The 18,127-nt window shown below is 31.9% G+C and overlaps 2 long non-coding RNA genes across 3 annotated transcripts in view; both read right to left on the bottom strand.

The window, feature by feature from the left end:
- LOC149795836 (uncharacterized) overlaps positions 1-18,127 on the bottom strand; it is a 735,181-nt gene that overhangs the window by 677,895 nt on the left and 39,159 nt on the right. The window lies entirely within an intron of this gene.
- On the bottom strand, positions 5,061-7,033 carry LOC149795837 (uncharacterized). The gene is made up of 3 exons (XR_016422151.1): positions 6,946-7,033; positions 5,707-5,928; positions 5,061-5,189 (listed from the first exon to the last, which is right to left on the bottom strand). It is a non-coding gene; the product is annotated as an uncharacterized LOC149795837 (long non-coding RNA).

Below are 18,127 nucleotides of genomic sequence, written 5' to 3'. Positions count from 1 at the left end.
ACAATTTTACTGTCTTAAAACAACGAAACAAAAGCAACATTAAATTTAAATTATATTTAAACTTAGAAATTATTTTACGACTGATCGGCCAGGATATTAGAAATTGCATAAATATACAATACAGATTTTTTTATATACTATTTAAAAAAAGAACGAAGAAGAATGCGATGAAAGGAAAAAGAAGAAAACATTCGGAAAAAATGATATATATTAAAACACATTAAGTTGCAGGATTTTATTGGGTAGTACATTGTCTGATTCATATTGATATCTACCCATTTTATCATCGTGTCATTCAGAACGTGTACTCATATTTTCAAGTCATTTATCAACGATCACCTTATTGCACAGATTTCGGAATGCAAATAATTTAATACTTCGATATAGTGAGTATAATATAACATTATATTTACATGCAAATGTAGATAAATTTGATGTTAATTACTGGTCGGCTCTGATTTGAAAATAAATTAAATTTCATTACGTAGGTATTAATTTTCCTGTACATTTATATTGTATAAAAATGTAGCATATGCTTAGCGATGAACGGAAAGAAGAAACAAAAATCGCTAGCCAGAATTGAAATATATTTAATCTAAGTCTTCCAGTTAACTTCCAGATACTAGTGATACTGATTCACATAATGTAAAATAAGTTTGTAAATATTACTGGTATTTACAATATAGGTATTATCTTGCACACATTAGAAAGTAATAACAAAAACCATATCTGTCTTTCTGCTTTATTCCAAGCTATGGGGAAAGGATATTATCGTGATATAACACATGTGAACGTTATGGCAATTGCCAAAAAGGATCAACTGTAAAGTTGCTGTGTAAGTGAAACATTGTAACTTTGTGGACTCACAAATTGATAAATTGTTTGAGGCAGACATTGATAAATAGTTCTCGATTGAATCGTTGCTATTAGGATCAACTATCTTCGAGGAACAAACATATAGTAACAAAATGCACATCGAAATAGTATCTTTTCGGTCAAACTCTGTATGATACCATCACCATCAGTCACATCTTTTAACAAATGGGAAAACATATAGGCAGTATATTGCAGACAATGCTTTATGAACGCGCTATATGCTTGCATAGATACTATATATACGCATATATTATTTGTCAACACAGCACAATATCATGATATATTGACGGATAGATTATATGCTCAATATCAATTTCTTTAAATAAAGTCTTTTCGAGATGAAACATACTCATTTAATTGAAAAATTGGCGTAAACATGTATTTCACATCCGAACGCATCGTAGGAATGAACACGTCTTGTACGTTTTCTCTAACACGGATATTTATACCTTAGCGAACCACTAATTAGCTTACATATTGACCTTGTGCAGGCCAATATGTCATTACACTTCAACATGCTTACACATGATCAGCATATCATGCATATTTAGACACTTGAGCACTTTTATAAACACGTTCGCTTTTACAATACTAGCTGTCATGCTTATGATGCGATCTACTGTCAGTGCTAAACTTCACTATAGTATATGATAACATTATAGTCTGTGTTAGTATGGTATAATATTCTTTCTGGTTGTGATGCGTACAGTGGAATGAAATTGATCATTATCACCACCTTCACTTTCAATATACTGTGACCCAATTAATGGTACATATGTGATGATTAAAATGATAGGAAATTTGAATGCTTACCTGTATTTGGACTCAGTGCATATACGGTTACACCATTTGGTCCACCATTACTTTCTTTGTAGATGAAGGGTTAGATAGGATATTGAGGGTTCATACCGGATGGAAAGTACGATTTGGAAAATACAATGATCTTCTAGTATCGATATTTATATTTTAATTGCTGAATGGAGTACACTTATTATATTTGTGTGACATGAATTATAGAATCAATATCAGGAACATAAAGTTGGGCCAATTACATCGCCCGTGTAAAGAGTTGGTCACAACAACCTAAGGTTAACTAAATTGGCGTCTTCAGCTGCTAAAATGTAAGATTTGATGTGTGTTTACCTAAGTGTTCATAAATATGCATTGAATCTTAATACTTGTAAATGCTCAGATTGTGACACTATTGATCATGATGTCAGTGATTGAAACTTCTTGAAGGTATCAGCGGCGTGAAAGTGACTAAAGACGCATACATGTGCGGTTTGATATATGTTAGTCTCATGTCACCAGACTGGCCCCTTGATTACTTCACAATGCTAGATCATTGCAATATATAATTTTCTGTTGTAACGCTAATACGACACTTTCCGAAAATTGGGAAAAGCTCTTTGATTAGCTGATGAGAAAAGCATCAATCTGTCAAAGCGGTGATGAGATAAAGTCATCTTTAACATACGATGGATATCTTCATTGACTGACCTCAGACCACCATCCTCCCCCACGCACCAAAATGGCAAATAAAATCAGGAAGATATTTCGAAGAAAATAGTGATTTCGCTGTTTGGACTTTGATTGACTAATGGTTTAAAGTGGTCACCTTTACCGACCACTGCCATCGAACCGCAGTCCGCCTATGTGGATATATGAAAAATCTTGGCAGTAGCTTCCCGTCGATCGGCGGTCTGCTGCGGTTTTCCCGGTTTCTTCACACACACACACACACACACACACACACACACACACATATATATATATATATATATATATATATATATAAATAAATATATATATATATATATATATATATATATATATATATATATATATATATATATATATATATATATATATATATATATATATATATATATATATATATATCCTTCTCTCAATGCAAATTTCGGTTTTGATGCAAGAAAAAAAGCACACCTTTACCAACTGGCCTCTAAGTCTGTGTTAGATTCATCTAAGTCTTAGCCCGTTGCGCAATAACAATAATATCAATAATAATAATAATAACAATAATAATAATAATGAAAATATCTGAAAGATTTAAATATTAATCGTAAAAAGGAAATTTATTCAACAAAAAGGAATATCACAGACGTGCTTTTCACAGTGTTTCAGATGTATGACATTCTTTGAGATATTTATTGCACATGTATGATAAATAAATTATAGAATGCAATATGATGTGTAATAATCTTCTGCTACATATATTGGTGACATTTTGAAAATAATTGAATGCTATATAGAAATTCGATGCAAAACAATCCATAGTTTCATTAGTCCAACCTAGAACTATAATGCATTGACAATGTTCAGATCTCAATGAACAATACAAAAGCATCATAATTTCAAGAAAAATAATACAACCTTTCACTTCGAACATTCATATACATATGCAAAATAATGCTGTAATACAATTTTAAAAAATTCACCGACTTAAGGCAACGTAACAAATACCACATTAAAAATTGAATGAACACTGAATGGCCACATCAGTTGAAATTGCATACACGTAAAATGCATAATTGTTTCATATACTATTTAAATAATATAATGAAGAAGAACGCGGTCAAAGACAAAAGAAGAAAACAGTCATAACAAATGAAATAAAAAAATAAAAGCGATATATATAAAAGTACATTAAGTGGCAATATTTCATTGTGTGCTATATGGTCAATTTTATAATGATGTTTACCTATTTGATCATCGTGCCATTCAGAAAGTGTTCGTGCATTGTAAGGATGTTTGTCAACGATCATCTTGGTGCAAATATCTCAGAATGCAAATAATGTAATACTTGATTTGAAAAATAGCAGTCCATGAATAAATGAGGTATCACGTGATATACTAAGTTGCAGCATATCCATGCTCTTTCATGAAATTGCCAGTAGCAGATAAATTATAATCTATCTTTAATATATTTATACAGAAGAATGAATTGTCCTAGGTTTTTCTCAACATCCAGCATAATTACGTAGTTACGGAATACAACGTTCTCTGTTGAGTTAACTAGCAAACCTTGGTCTCCAGTTATGGAAGTATTCATGTATTGAGTAATAGATTCTCCCTGGCTCAACGTTCCGATTTGAAGCTCACATAAAATGGTCCACAACTTATTCAAAACGGCCTTGATGTTGACAACATGATTCGCGGCTGCATCAGTAGCGGCCACATTAGTGTAGATGGCAAGTTCTGAGAAATTTCTGAAGTTGCTTTTGAAAAGATTTCCAAGCTAAAATAACAGAAAAGATTACTGAATAAAATAATAGCAACACTATTACGTTTGCCCCCAAGGAATAGTTTTGTCCTACATCAATCGTTAACTTCGTTTATCTTTTAAAACAATAGTTCTTTTATTAGGATTCATACTATAAGCAGGTATGTTCTATCCAAGCCAAATGTGACACTAGTAGACAATTAGTAAATGGATTTTTATTTTAGTGTGGGCTTATATATATATATATATATATATATATATATATATATATATATATATATATATATGTATGGGAGATGGGAAAGACAAAAAGAAAGAATTTCGATGAAATTATGTACCACTTTAATATCATTTAGAAAACAGGAACTATTATTACTTTTTATTGTTATTTTCATGTCATTTATGATGAATGAATGACTAGAAATTCATCATTAATCTATAGGCCTGCGGTTGAAAGAATAACTATATATGGGCGGATCACAAATTTGATTTACCAATAGTATTGGTATATCAATTTGCTTTATATCAACACTTTGAATGCCATACTGCTTTTACTGTATGGGATATATATATATATATATATATATATATATATATATATATATATATATATATATATATATATATATATATATATATATATATATATATATATATATATATATACGTATATACATATACATATATATATATATATATATATATATATATATATAAATTTTTATTCATTCACTCTCATGTTTCAATGTCATTCTCTATTTATAATTTCACTGAGGTGTACTTCAATCATAACGGAAGATCAGCTCATTGAACCTCGTGCAGATCTCAGATAGCTGAGTCAATTAATAATCACGTGATAATATATATCTTATGTCAATCTGCAGATCTCTGTTATACATAACTAAAAATGTAAAAATACATTGAATTTAACGCTGTCATTGAAATGTATACTTATACTTTTCTTAATGTCAAGGTCGACTTTAATTTCTTCAGCATTGGTAGTATTAATAAACTTCTTGCTGTCCAAATCCAGGATCATATCTGAGCTGCCTATAGCCGGAGTCATCTGCAAATGTGCAAGGAAAGAAAAATTAAAGTATTAGAAAAACCTTCTGAACCTTTCTTTATTCTCAAGAAATATTTGATAGCTCCTTGGTTAATAGTTAAACTGCTGTACTATGATTTGGTTGTTCTTTCTCGATTTCTAGTATATGTATTTATTGGACATGTTTTTCTTTAGGGGTGGGGAATAGTGGATAAATGTATTGTATTTCTCATGACAGTTATGGGTAATGCTGATGAACATTGACGAATTTAAAATGGATCGAAAGTAGTGGAAAAGTGAGCCCGCCTTATTCGAAAATATTTTAATTTTTTTAACTATAGACAAATACATTTAGACATCTCTGGTAATTATAAAGTATAAAGTTATGTTGGGTACCTGCATGCGAAATTAATAAATTATCAGAGAGAGAGAGAGAGAGAGAGAGAATAAGTACTTTACTGAAGCCAATAAACTATACAGTTCGCAATGAGCTAGCCTCCAATCTTGATATGAAACAATGAATGCTGTGTATACTGACCTCCAATTTTGAAGTTCTTGCAAGAGATTTGGCTTCATTGATGAGTATTAGTAGTTGCGATATCGCGTGGTTGCTGGTTTCCTTGTTTTCTATAGTAATCGTTACAGGGACCCCGCATGGTGTCTTGATGGATTTGTTAATATCGCCAACTGGGGCACCAAAAGGCCCGAAACGGCTCTAGGGTAACCAAAAGACAGCTGAAAATCAAGCTGTGTACAGGACCTGGATATAAGTAAATGAGGCAAGATTGTTATATTTAATTATGCATGTAATACAGGTAAAACGTGTTGGTGTTAAACACTAATTTATTTTACTGACTGAAATAAGGGTTCAGTTACTTATATTATATACGCAATGATAACGGGTAAATGTGTAGAGCTAGGTAGAATCACTTGTGATTCTTAACGTCAAGATTTATTTTAGTGGAAACACTGTCAGTTGAAATACAAAGGTAATCACTACAATATTTCTTTCTTTTTGGGATGCTTCTTTAATGAAAAAACGGAATTTGTGGGTAATAGATATTGAGAGAAAAATGATTAAAATTTTCAAAGATATGTCAATTAAAGTGTCAAGTGATATCAGTAACATTATTGACTTTAAAAGTAGTTTCTTTTTACTGCACTATCTGGCACCATTTCATCCATTTTATCGTATAAATGTAGGCATATTTTCACATAATGGAACTTTTATAATATTATATTATTTTCGATGTTCAGACTCAAACATCTCAATAAATGGAGGAAAAGTTTCAAATGGGGCCGAATGATCCCTCTGTTGTAGGAGGAGTATATTCCACAGATACAATGATACAAATAAGCAAGAGAGGAAATGTCAATGCTGATCATCATTTTCGTCAGAGGCGTTTGTAGTAGATGAGTGTCTACTGATGATACTGTTACTTTAATGACTTTTCAAAGTTTACCTTGACAATACACCGCTACACTGAAGATATACATTTACCAGATCTCAACAACTTTAGTCAGTAAGAAAGATAAGTTTAGCAATCAAAAATGCTAAAAATGATGAGAATAATTCCGGATTTGAGAAAGAAAAATGGAAATATACTTAAGTTTCTATGCGATGTCTTTTTGTATGTCCGAGATAAGTGTGTGTGTGTCTGTTTGTTCCCGTTTGTGTGTGTGTGTTTGTGTGATATATATATATATATATATATATATATATATATATATATATATATATATATATATATATATATATATATATATATATACTTACCCAGACTGAGTTTCATTGTTGAAAAGATACGAATTGATGAAAACTATTTTAATTTTAGAAGAAGTTATTCGGAATTATTTGCTTTGCGAATGAATCTTGTGTTAGTATAGATTGTAGCATGCTTTTATACCATCAAATGCCTACATCTGGAATTTCCCGATGTATCAGTAAATTATCCGCCTTTTATTGCATGATGAAAATACCGATATATTTAAATACATTACCACGTAGCCAATGTTTTCCTTGTCGAGTTGCCCTGTTCACTTACATGTAGCATTTTTCCGGTACGTCTTGAGTGGCTGCGTTCAAATTAACGGAAACGGCCTGGCTAAAATAGGAAGTTTATTATAGTATGATTTAACGGTATTGCACATCATTGGTTGAGTCAAAATGTTAGCATAATTTTCATGACGTTGTTGTTAGAAATCGTGTATAAAGTATTGGAGAGGAAGGTCGATGCTCTCTAGCTTAATTTAATAGCAGCTGCTTTTTTTTCTACAGATATCAAGCCAACCAAAAGTATTAAAATGATCTACCTTTGACCCAAGAAGTAATCATATGACCGTGAAAATGTTTGCATACAATTATTTTCAATTGGTTCATTGAGAGAATTGATTTAAAATGAGCACGTGATTTTCATTAACAGCCGTTTTGTAATGAATAAATATAAGACACGATTGAGGGTGTTGCTCGTTTGCATGCTCGTTTACATGGGCGAATAGAGTTGAGATCAGAAAATCGTGCTAATACTAATCAATTTTAGATATGATAAATTGTAGTGATTGCGACATTAGGATATGACTTATCACGATCTAACTTGTGAATTCATTGTGGAATCAGAGTTTCAGATATTGATGTATAAAAGTTCTACATATATTGGTGTACAGACGGGTTTTCTGATTATGGAATGAAGAGTAAAGTGAAAAACTATTAGTGTTAAGTATTGTTAACAAACTCATGTGAACAAAACGATTGCTTTACAAATAGTATTGAATCTACCTTAATACCGTACGCATCTGTGTTGCAAAGAATATCTTTTAAGGATTAAACATGTTTTACGGTAATCTTTAGTTTTAAAACCTTATAAAGAATTTAACATTTTTCCCTTTTAGCGTTTTTCATTTACTACTGAATGTTTAATTTATTTTTAGAATGTATTTTGCCAATGACAGTTTTAACCATACAGCTATTAGCACTATATATTTGGAGTCAAATTGGTCGTGCCCTTTCATACACGTCGTAAACGTTGTGAATTGTAAATGGAGTCAAATAATACTTACATTTATCTTAGCAGGCAGGCGTTTGGAAACACGTCAAATTAATATCGCATGTACATGCAAAATCAGTGAATAGAGAACGTAGTAATATCCTGCTCACCTTTGTTCAGTAGTTGAGGGCCGGTGGAAAACTGAATTTAGTTATATTTTTAGTGTTATTATTTAACCTGTTCTATATTTGGGCTCGGAAATAAATACAAATATGAGTATCATTTTGTCGTTATTACTGTCTCAAAAATATAAATATTTTCAAAAAATATTATTCGGATTTGTAGCATGAACATCACTGCTAGGTATTTCAGATATATCCACGACGATTAACAATATAATCCGAAAGCCCCAAATCCCGTCGTTCAGTGCTATGAATTCATTATGCAACCATCAAAGGTGCATATAAGTTTATTAGGGATTCACACAGTTAAATGAAATATAATATAACATGATACATTTTGTATTTTTTGATCTAACTTGAATATGTGAGGATTCTGATTACCATCAAAGACACTGTTTCCTGTCATGACCAAGCTCACTTGCTAGGCTGTACTTTTAATTTAAAGCACTGCTATAAATGTCATTGCAAACATATACCATTAATTTTGAAATGAGCGCATTATAAACTGATATTGCGTTTGTTCTCTTCTTTGTATCTCTTACCTGAGTGTTGGCATATTGCGTTTACACTATAGGCAAAATCAGAAGTCAGCACTTTATACACTATTCTAATCGATTTATTTGAACTCAATTTATACTCTTAACAAGCACAAGTGGCGACTCCCAAGAGTCGATATTGTCAGTATCAAATAACGTTATATTTGCATGGAAATGGAGATAATTTTGATTATGAATACTGGTCGGCTCTGAATTGAAAATATATTAAATTTTATTACGTAGGTATTAAGTTTCCTCTAAAGTTCATACTATATAAAGATGAAGCTCAGGTTTAGCGAAGAAGAGAAAGAAAAAACAAAATCACCTGGCAGAATTGAAATCTATTTAATCTCAGTGTTCCAGTTAACTTCCAGATACTAGTGATACTGATTCACATAATGTAAAATAAGTCTGTAAATATTCCAGGTATTTACAATACAGATAATATCTTGCACACATTAGAAAAATATATCTGTATTTCTGGTTTAGTCCAAGCTGTAAGGTAGTTTTGTAAGTGAACCATTGTGACCTTATGGATTCACAGATTGATGAACTGTTTGAGGGAGACACTAATAAATAGTTCTCGATTGAATCTTTGCAATTAGGATCTACCATCGTCGAGGACCAAACATATAGGAGCGAACCGCACATCGAACTGTTATCATTTCGGTTAAACTCTGTACGATACTATCAACATCGGTCACATCTTTTAACAAATGGGAAAACATATTGCCAGTATTGTGCAGACAATGCTTTTCAAACAACTTAACTCTCTATGTTTGCATAGGTACTATATGTACAATTATATTATCTGCCAACACAGCAAAATGTCACCATATATTGACGGATGTGTGAAATATCAGTTTCTTCAAATAAAGTCTTTTCGAGATGAAGCATAATCATTTAATTTAAAAATTGGCATAAGCATGTATTTCACATCCGAAAGCATCGTATGAATGAACACGTCTTGTACGTTTTCTCTAAAACGGATATTTATACCTTAGCAAACAAATAATTAGCTTACATAGTGATCTTGTGCATGCCAATATAAGTCAGCTACACTTCAACATGCTTACACATGATCAGCATATCATGTATATTTAGACACTTGAGCAATTTTATAAACACGTTAGCTTTTACAATACTAGCTGCCATGCTTATGTAGCGATCTACTGTCAGTGCTAAACTTCACTATAGTACATGATACCGTTACAGTCCGATCTGTGTTAGTATGATATGATATTCTTTCTGGTTGTGATGCATGCAGTGGAATGAAATTGATCATTATCACCACCTACACTTTCAATTTACTGTGACCGACTTAATGGTAAATATGTGTGATTAACATGATAGGAAATTTCAATGCGTACCTGTATTTTGGACTCGGTGCATATACGGTTACACCATTTGGTCCACCATTACTTTCTTTGTAGATGAAGGGTTAGATAGGAGATTGAGGGTTCATACCGGATGGTACCTACGATTTGGAAAATACAATAATCATCTAGTGTCGATATTTATATTTTAATTACTGAATAGAGGACACTTATTACATTTGTGTGACATAAATGTCAGAATCATGATCAGGAAGCAGAAGGTTAGGCCAATTACATCGTCCCTGCAAATAGTTGGTCAAAAATGTAAGATTTGATGTGTTTTTACCCAATTGTTAATAAATTTGCTTTGAATCTTAATACTTGTAAATGCTCAGATTGTGATACTGATTGATAATGATCTCAATGATTAAAACTTCTTTTAGGCATCAGTGGCTAGAAGGTGACTAAAGATGCATAAAGATGCGGTTTAATATATCTTAGTCTCTTTTCACCAGACTGGCTCCTTGATTACATCACAAAGCTAGTTTATTGCAATTTATAATTTTCTGTTGTAACGCCAGAACGAGACTTTCCGAAAATTGGAACAAGATCTTTGATTAGCTGATGAGAAAAATCAAACTTTCATAGCGGTGATGAGATAAAGTGATCTTTAACATAAGATGGATATCTTCATTGACTGACCTCAGACTATTATCCTCCCCCGCCCACCACCGAAATGGCAAATAAAATCAGGAAGATATTTCGAAGAAAATAGTGATTTCGCTGTTTGGTCTTTGATTGACTCATGGTTTAAAGTGGTCACCTTTACCGACAACTGCCATCTAACCGCAATCCGCCTATGTGGATATATAAAAAAGCTTGGCAGTAGCTTCCCGTCGATCGGCGGGTCTGTTGCGGTGTTCCTGGTTTCCTCCTCCACAGTTTATATAGTCGATCGTGCGTGGAATCACTGCATCACAATTTACCAGACAATTCATACATCTTCCATACATTCCTGTATATATATATATATATATATATATATATATATATATATATATATATATATATATGTATTGGTCACTAAGTCGGTGTGAGATTCATCTATGTCTTAGCCCGCTTCGCAATAACAATAATAATAATAATAATAATAATAATAATAATAATAATAATAATGATAATAATAATAATAATAATAAATGACAGATTTAAATATTAATCGCAAAAACGAAATTTATTCAACAAAAAGGAATATCACAGACGTGCTTTTCACAGTGTTTCAGATGTATGACATTCTTTTAGATATTTATTGCACATGTATGATAAATAAATTATAGAATGCAATATGATGTGTAATAATCTTCCATTCTGCTACATATATGGATGACATTTTGAAAATAATTTAATGCTATTCAGAAATTCGATGCAAAACAATCCATCATTCATCAGTCCAACTTAAAACTATAATGCACTGACAATGTTCAGATATCAATGAATAATAAAAAACATCATAATTACAAGAAAAATACTACAACCTTTCTCTTAGAACATTCACATGCATATGCATAATACTGCTGTAATAAAAAAAAATTCACTGACTTAAGGCAACGTAACAAATACGACATTAAATTTTTCGTGAAAAATTGAATGAACACTGAATGGCCACTGCAGTAGAAATTACATACACGTACAATACATAATTTTTTCATATACTATTTAAATAATATAATGAAGAAGACCGCGGTGAAAGTAAAAAGAAGAAAACATTCATAAGAATTGAAATAAATAAAAAAGCGCTATATATAAAAGTACATTAGTTGGCAATATTTCATTGTGTGCACTATGGTCTATTTTACAATGATGTTTACCTATTTGATCATCGTGCCATTCAGAAAGTGTTCTTGCATTGTAAAGGCATTTGTCAACGATCACCTTGATTCACATATTTGTTTGAGTCAAAACGCTAACATATGCAAATAATTTAATACGTGATTTAAAAAAATTTAATCCATGAATAAATGAGCTATCATCTGATATACTAAGTTGCAGCATATTCATGCTCTTTGATGAAATTGCCAGTAGAAAATAAATTATAATCTATCTTTAATATACTTGTACAGAAGACCGAATTGTCCTAGGTTTTTCTCAACATCCCGCATAATTATGTAGTTGCGGAATACAATTTCCTCTGTTGAGGTAACTAGCAAAACTTGGTCGCTAATTATGGAAGTATTCATGTATTGAGTAATAGATTCTCCCTGGCTCAACGTTCCGATTTGAAGCTCACATAAAATGGTCCACAACTTATTCAAAACGGCCTTGATGTTGACAACATGATTGGCGGCTGCATCAGTAGCGGCCACATTAGTGTAGATGGCAAGTTCTGAGAAATTTCTGAAGTTGCTTTTGAAAAGATTTCCAAGCTGAAAGGAAGGAAAAGATTGCTGAATAAACGTTTGCCTCCAAGGAATAGTTTTGTCCTATATGAATCGCTAACTTCGTTTATCTTTTGAAACAATAGTTCTTATTATTTGGATTCATACTCCAGTATGCAAAGTTATAATAATATAAGCAGGTATGTTCTATCCAAGCCAAATGTGACACTAGTAGGTAATTAGTAAATGGATTTTTATTTTAGTGTGGGTTTATATATATATAAGTCTACACTAAAATATATATAGAGGATATCCGCTGTATCAAATATATAAGACGAGATGTATACATTCTTACAAATTTCATTAAATGGAAACTAGGCTTGCGCGAGTTTCCTTTTAATAAAATATTTATACAACGAGTGGAATATCACTGATACTGCGTGCATACTATATATCTATTTTATTTATATCACATACCGATACACATATTTGCACTTTGAATTGAGTTTCGGTATGCTCCTGGTAACTGTGTATTGACCGAGTTAATGAACTCCTCACATCCCTGCGAGTATGTCCGCTACAAAACATAGTTTCACGATTTTTCTACTTGTTCAAATAACGTATGCAAATTCATGCGTTGGTTATTTTCTTTCTCAGTTTCTATTTTTATTCACATTTCTTCAATCAATATAAGACACACTCATGACTTAAATATGAAAAATGTTATGAAGAAATTAGTGCACTGCTAACACGGTTAACTTGTTGAACACTGAAGCTGTACTGTGATGCATTAAAATATTATAATATATTGACAGTTCATCTAAGACTATCAAATTCTCTCTCTCTCTCTGGTGGGGCGGGAGCGACCATCAGGACATTTTTTTATTTAATAATTAATAATCGATTTATAGAACATAATCATAGATTTAAGCAACAACAACAAAGGATGAAAACAGAATACAGTATGTGTTCCTCGTAACCGACAAATTTAACATATAGGCCTATTGTGACTGGTTATTGCTACTATGCATAATTAGTATTATGAACACTGTAGATAGATCCCAAGGAAAGCGTAAACATATTGTTACGGCGAAACAGATTACTGTAGGTTACTTGGTACAAGTTCTGTTTTAATATTTTCGTACAGCGCAATATGTTTTTCTCTCTCACTCCAGATTTGTGTTTATTTTATCATTTTCGCACGAGATGGGAATGGAAAAAAGAAAGGATTCCGATGAAATTGTGTACCACTTTAATATCATTTAGAAAACAAGAACTATTATTACTTTTTATCGTTATTTTCATATGTCATTTATAATTAATGAATGACTTGAGATTCATCATTAATCTATAGGCCTGCGGTTGAAAGAATATTTATAATTTCGTATTATTGAGCATGGTTGGATCACAATTTGATTTACCAATAGTATTGGTATATCAATTTTCTTTATAGCAACACTTGAATACCATGCTGTTTTTACTGTATGCGATCTATCTCTCTCTCTCTCTCTCTCTCTCTCTCTATATATATATATATATATATGAAAGTTTTCATTCACTCTCATGTTTCAATGTCATTATCTATTTATAATTTTATTGAGGTGTACTTCAGTCGTAACAGAAGATCAGCTGACTAGATCTGTTGCAGTTCTCATATAGCTGAATCAAATAATAATCACGTGACAATATGTATCTTATGTCAATCTGCAGATTACTGTCATATATAACTAAACATGTAAAGATACATTAAATTATATCTGTCATTGAAATGGGTACTCACACTTTTCTTAATGTCAAGGCCGACTTTAATTTCTTCAGCATTGATAGTATTAAAAAACTTCAGGCTGTCCAAAAACATGATCATATCTGAGCTGCCTATAGCCTGAATCATCTGCAAATGTGCAAGGAAAGAAAAATTAAAGCATTGGAAATAACCTTGTGAACCTTTCTTTTATCTCAAATTATGTTTTGATAGCTCCTTCCTTAATAGTTAAACTGCTGTAATATGATTCGGATGTTCTTTTTCGATTTTTAATATATTTATTTATTGGACGAGTCTTTTTGGTGAAGGGAATATTCGATAAAATATATTGCATTGCCCATGACACTTATGGGTAATGCTGATAAACATTGACGAATTTAAAAGGATTCGAAAATTGTGGATAAGTAGGCACTCCTTATTGTGAAATCTTGTAATTTTGCAACTATAGACAATTACAATTAGACATCTTTGGTAATTATGAAGCTATCTTGGGTCCTTGCATGCGAAATTAATAAATTATGAGAGAGAGAGAGAGAGAGAGAGAGAGAGAGAGAGAGAGAGAAACAGTCCTTTACCGAATCTAGTAAAATATACAGTTCGTAATGTGCTAGCATCACATCTTTATATGAAGCAATTAATGCCATGTATGCTGACCTCCAATTTTGAAGTTCCTGCGAAAGATTTGGCTTCGTTGACGAGTGTAAGTAGCTGCGATATCGTCTCGATGCTTGTTTTCTTGTTTTCTATCGTAATCGTTACGGGACCCCCGCATGGTGTCTTGATGGAGTTGTTAATATCGCCAACTGGGGCACCAAAGGCCAAAAACAGCTCTAGGGTAACCAAAAGACAGCTGAGAATCAAGCTAAATTCAGGACCTGGAGATAAAGAAATGAGGTAAGATTGTGACATTTTATTATAAATGTAATACAGATAAAACGGGTGGGTGTTAAACACTGATTTATTTTACTGACTGAGATATGGGTTCAGTTACTTTTATTAAATACGCAATGCTAACGGGTAAATGTGTAGAGCTAGTTAGAATTACTTGTAGTTGTTGACGTCAAGATTTATTTTAGTGGAAACACCCTCAGTTGAAATACAAATATAATCATTACAATATTTGTTTATTTTTGGGATGCTTCTTTAAAAAAGAAAAAGAATTTGTTCGTAATAGTTATTGAGAGGAAAATGATTGAAATTTTCAAAGGTATGTCAATTAAATTGTCAAGTGATATTGGTAACATTGTTGACTTTAAAGGTAATTTCTTTTCACTGCACTATCTGGCGCTATTTCATCCATTTTATCGTATAAATGTAGGCATATTTTCACATAATGGAGCTTTTATAATATTATATTATTTTCGACTTTCCGACTCAGACATCTCAATAAATGGAGTAAAAGTTTCAGACGGAGCGGAATCATCCCTCTGTTGTAGGAGGAGTATATTTCTCAGATACAATGAGAGAAATAAGCAAGAAAAGAAACATCAATGCGGATCATTATTTTCCTCAGAGGCATTTGTAGTAGATGTGTTTTTACTGATGATACTGTTACTTTAATGACTTTTCAAAGTTTACCTTGACAATACACCGCTACACTGAAAATATACATGTACCAGATCTCAACAACTTTAGTCAGTAAGAAAGATATGTTTAGCAACCAAAAATGCCAAAAATTATTAGAATAATTCCTCGGATTTAAGAAAGAAAAATGGAAATATATTTAAGTTTTGATGGGGTGTATGTTTTTTTGTATGTCCGAGATTTGTGTGTGTGTGTTTGTGCCTGTTTGTGTGTGTGTGTGTGTGCGTGTGTGACAGAGATAGAGACAGAGATTTATTTATATCTACTTACCCAGACTTAGTTTCATTGTTGAAAATATACTTATGAAAACTATTTTAATTTTAGGTTAAGGTTTTCGGAGTTATTTGCTTAGCGAATGAATCTTGTTTTAGTATAGATTGTAGCTTGCTTTTATACCATAAAATAACTACATCTGGAAATTTCCGGTGTGTCTGTAAATTATCCGCCTTTTATTGCAGGATGAAAATACCGATATATTTAAATACATTACCACGTAGCCAATGTTTTCCATGTCGAGTTTCCCTGTTCACTTACATGTAGTATGTTTCCGGTACGTCTTGATTGGCTGCGTTCAATTTAACGGAGACGGTCGGGATAATATAGGAAGTTTATTATCGTATATGTTAACGGTATTGCACTATCATTGTTTGCGTCAAAACCTGAACATAATATTTTCCTGACGTGTTGTTAGAAATCGTTTATAATGTATCCGAAAGCAAGCTCGATACAGAGAGCTAAAATTAAAATTAGCTGTTTTTTTTCTACTGGTATGAAGCCAATCAAAAGTATTAAAATGATCTACCTTTCACCCAAGCAGTAATGATATGACCGTGAAAATATTCGCACAAAACTATATTCAATTGGTTCATTGAGAGAATTGATTTAAACTGAGGATGTCGTTTTCATTAACAGCCGTTTTGTAATGTATAAATATAAGACACTATTAACGGTGCTGGTCGTTTCCATGGGCAAATAGAGGTGACATGAGATAATCGTGCTAAAGCTACTGAATGTTAAATATGATAAATTGTAGTGATTGCGACATCAAGATAGGACTTAACAAGAACTAGCTTGTCAATTCATTATGGAATCTGAATTTAATATTCTGATATATAAAGGATCTACACATATTGGGGTACAGACGGGTGAGCTGATTATGGAGTGAAGAGTAAAGTGAAAAACTATGTGTCAAGTATTTGTACCAAATTAATTTGGACAAAATGATTGTTTTATAAATAATACTGAATCTACTTTAATATCGTACGCTTCTGTGTTGTGAAGAAAATCTTTTAAGGGTTAAACATGTTATACGGTAATCTTTCGTTTTAAAACCATGTAAAGAATTTAACATTTTTACCTTTTGACATTTTTCATTTAGTACTGAATGTTTAATTTATTTTTCTAATGATTTATTTATTTCTCGAATGATTGTTCTTGTTTATTGTTTCTAGTGTATATTTAATTGTATTTTTGGAATTGTACTTTTAATCGGGATCATATTGAAAGAATTTTGCCAATGAGATTTTTAATCATACAGCTATTAGCACTATATATTTGGAGTCAAATCGGTCGTGCCTTTGCATACATGTCATCGTAAAGAATTTTGTGTTACGATTAATAGTATTATAACAAGTTTATAGTGAGCGTAGTGCACGTGTTAGCCAAACCAACGGGTATGAGAGCAGTTTACACAACGTTAAAGGTTCAATTCTAATACAATATTATCAGCAGATCAGGTTTTATGCATACAATGAGTACAAGTATATAAGTGATACAGGGTTCTGGAGTTAGTTTTGAAGTATATGGTTTAAGACAGGGAATACTGTACTTACGCTAGTGTTTGACTCACACATTTAAAATAAATCTAATATAACACGATACATTTAGTGTCTTTTGATCTCATTTGAAAATGTCAAAAATCCGATTACCATTAAAGACACTGTTTCCTATCTCGGACATGCTCACTTGCTTGGCTTCTAATTTGACTCATTGCTACAAATGTGATTGCAAAGTGGAGACATAATGGGAGAAAATACATGAAAAAAATAAATTATGCAACGCTCTTATTCAATAAGCTTGTATATTGTGAATATTTATAAAATTTTGAGACATGAATCAGGCTCGTCAGGTCTCGATTGCCTTCTCAGAACCAATGTCATAAGCTCAGTAGGCATTCTGGTATAATGCGTATATAATATTTTTGTGTGTCGTATTTAATAA

The sequence above is a fragment of the Sinohyriopsis cumingii genome, chromosome 7, assembly GCF_028554795.1.
Source record: "Sinohyriopsis cumingii isolate HCF-2022 chromosome 7, ASM2855479v2, whole genome shotgun sequence".
NCBI lineage: Eukaryota > Metazoa > Mollusca > Bivalvia > Unionida > Unionidae > Sinohyriopsis > Sinohyriopsis cumingii.
This window is presented reverse-complemented; position numbering and strand designations above follow the sequence as displayed.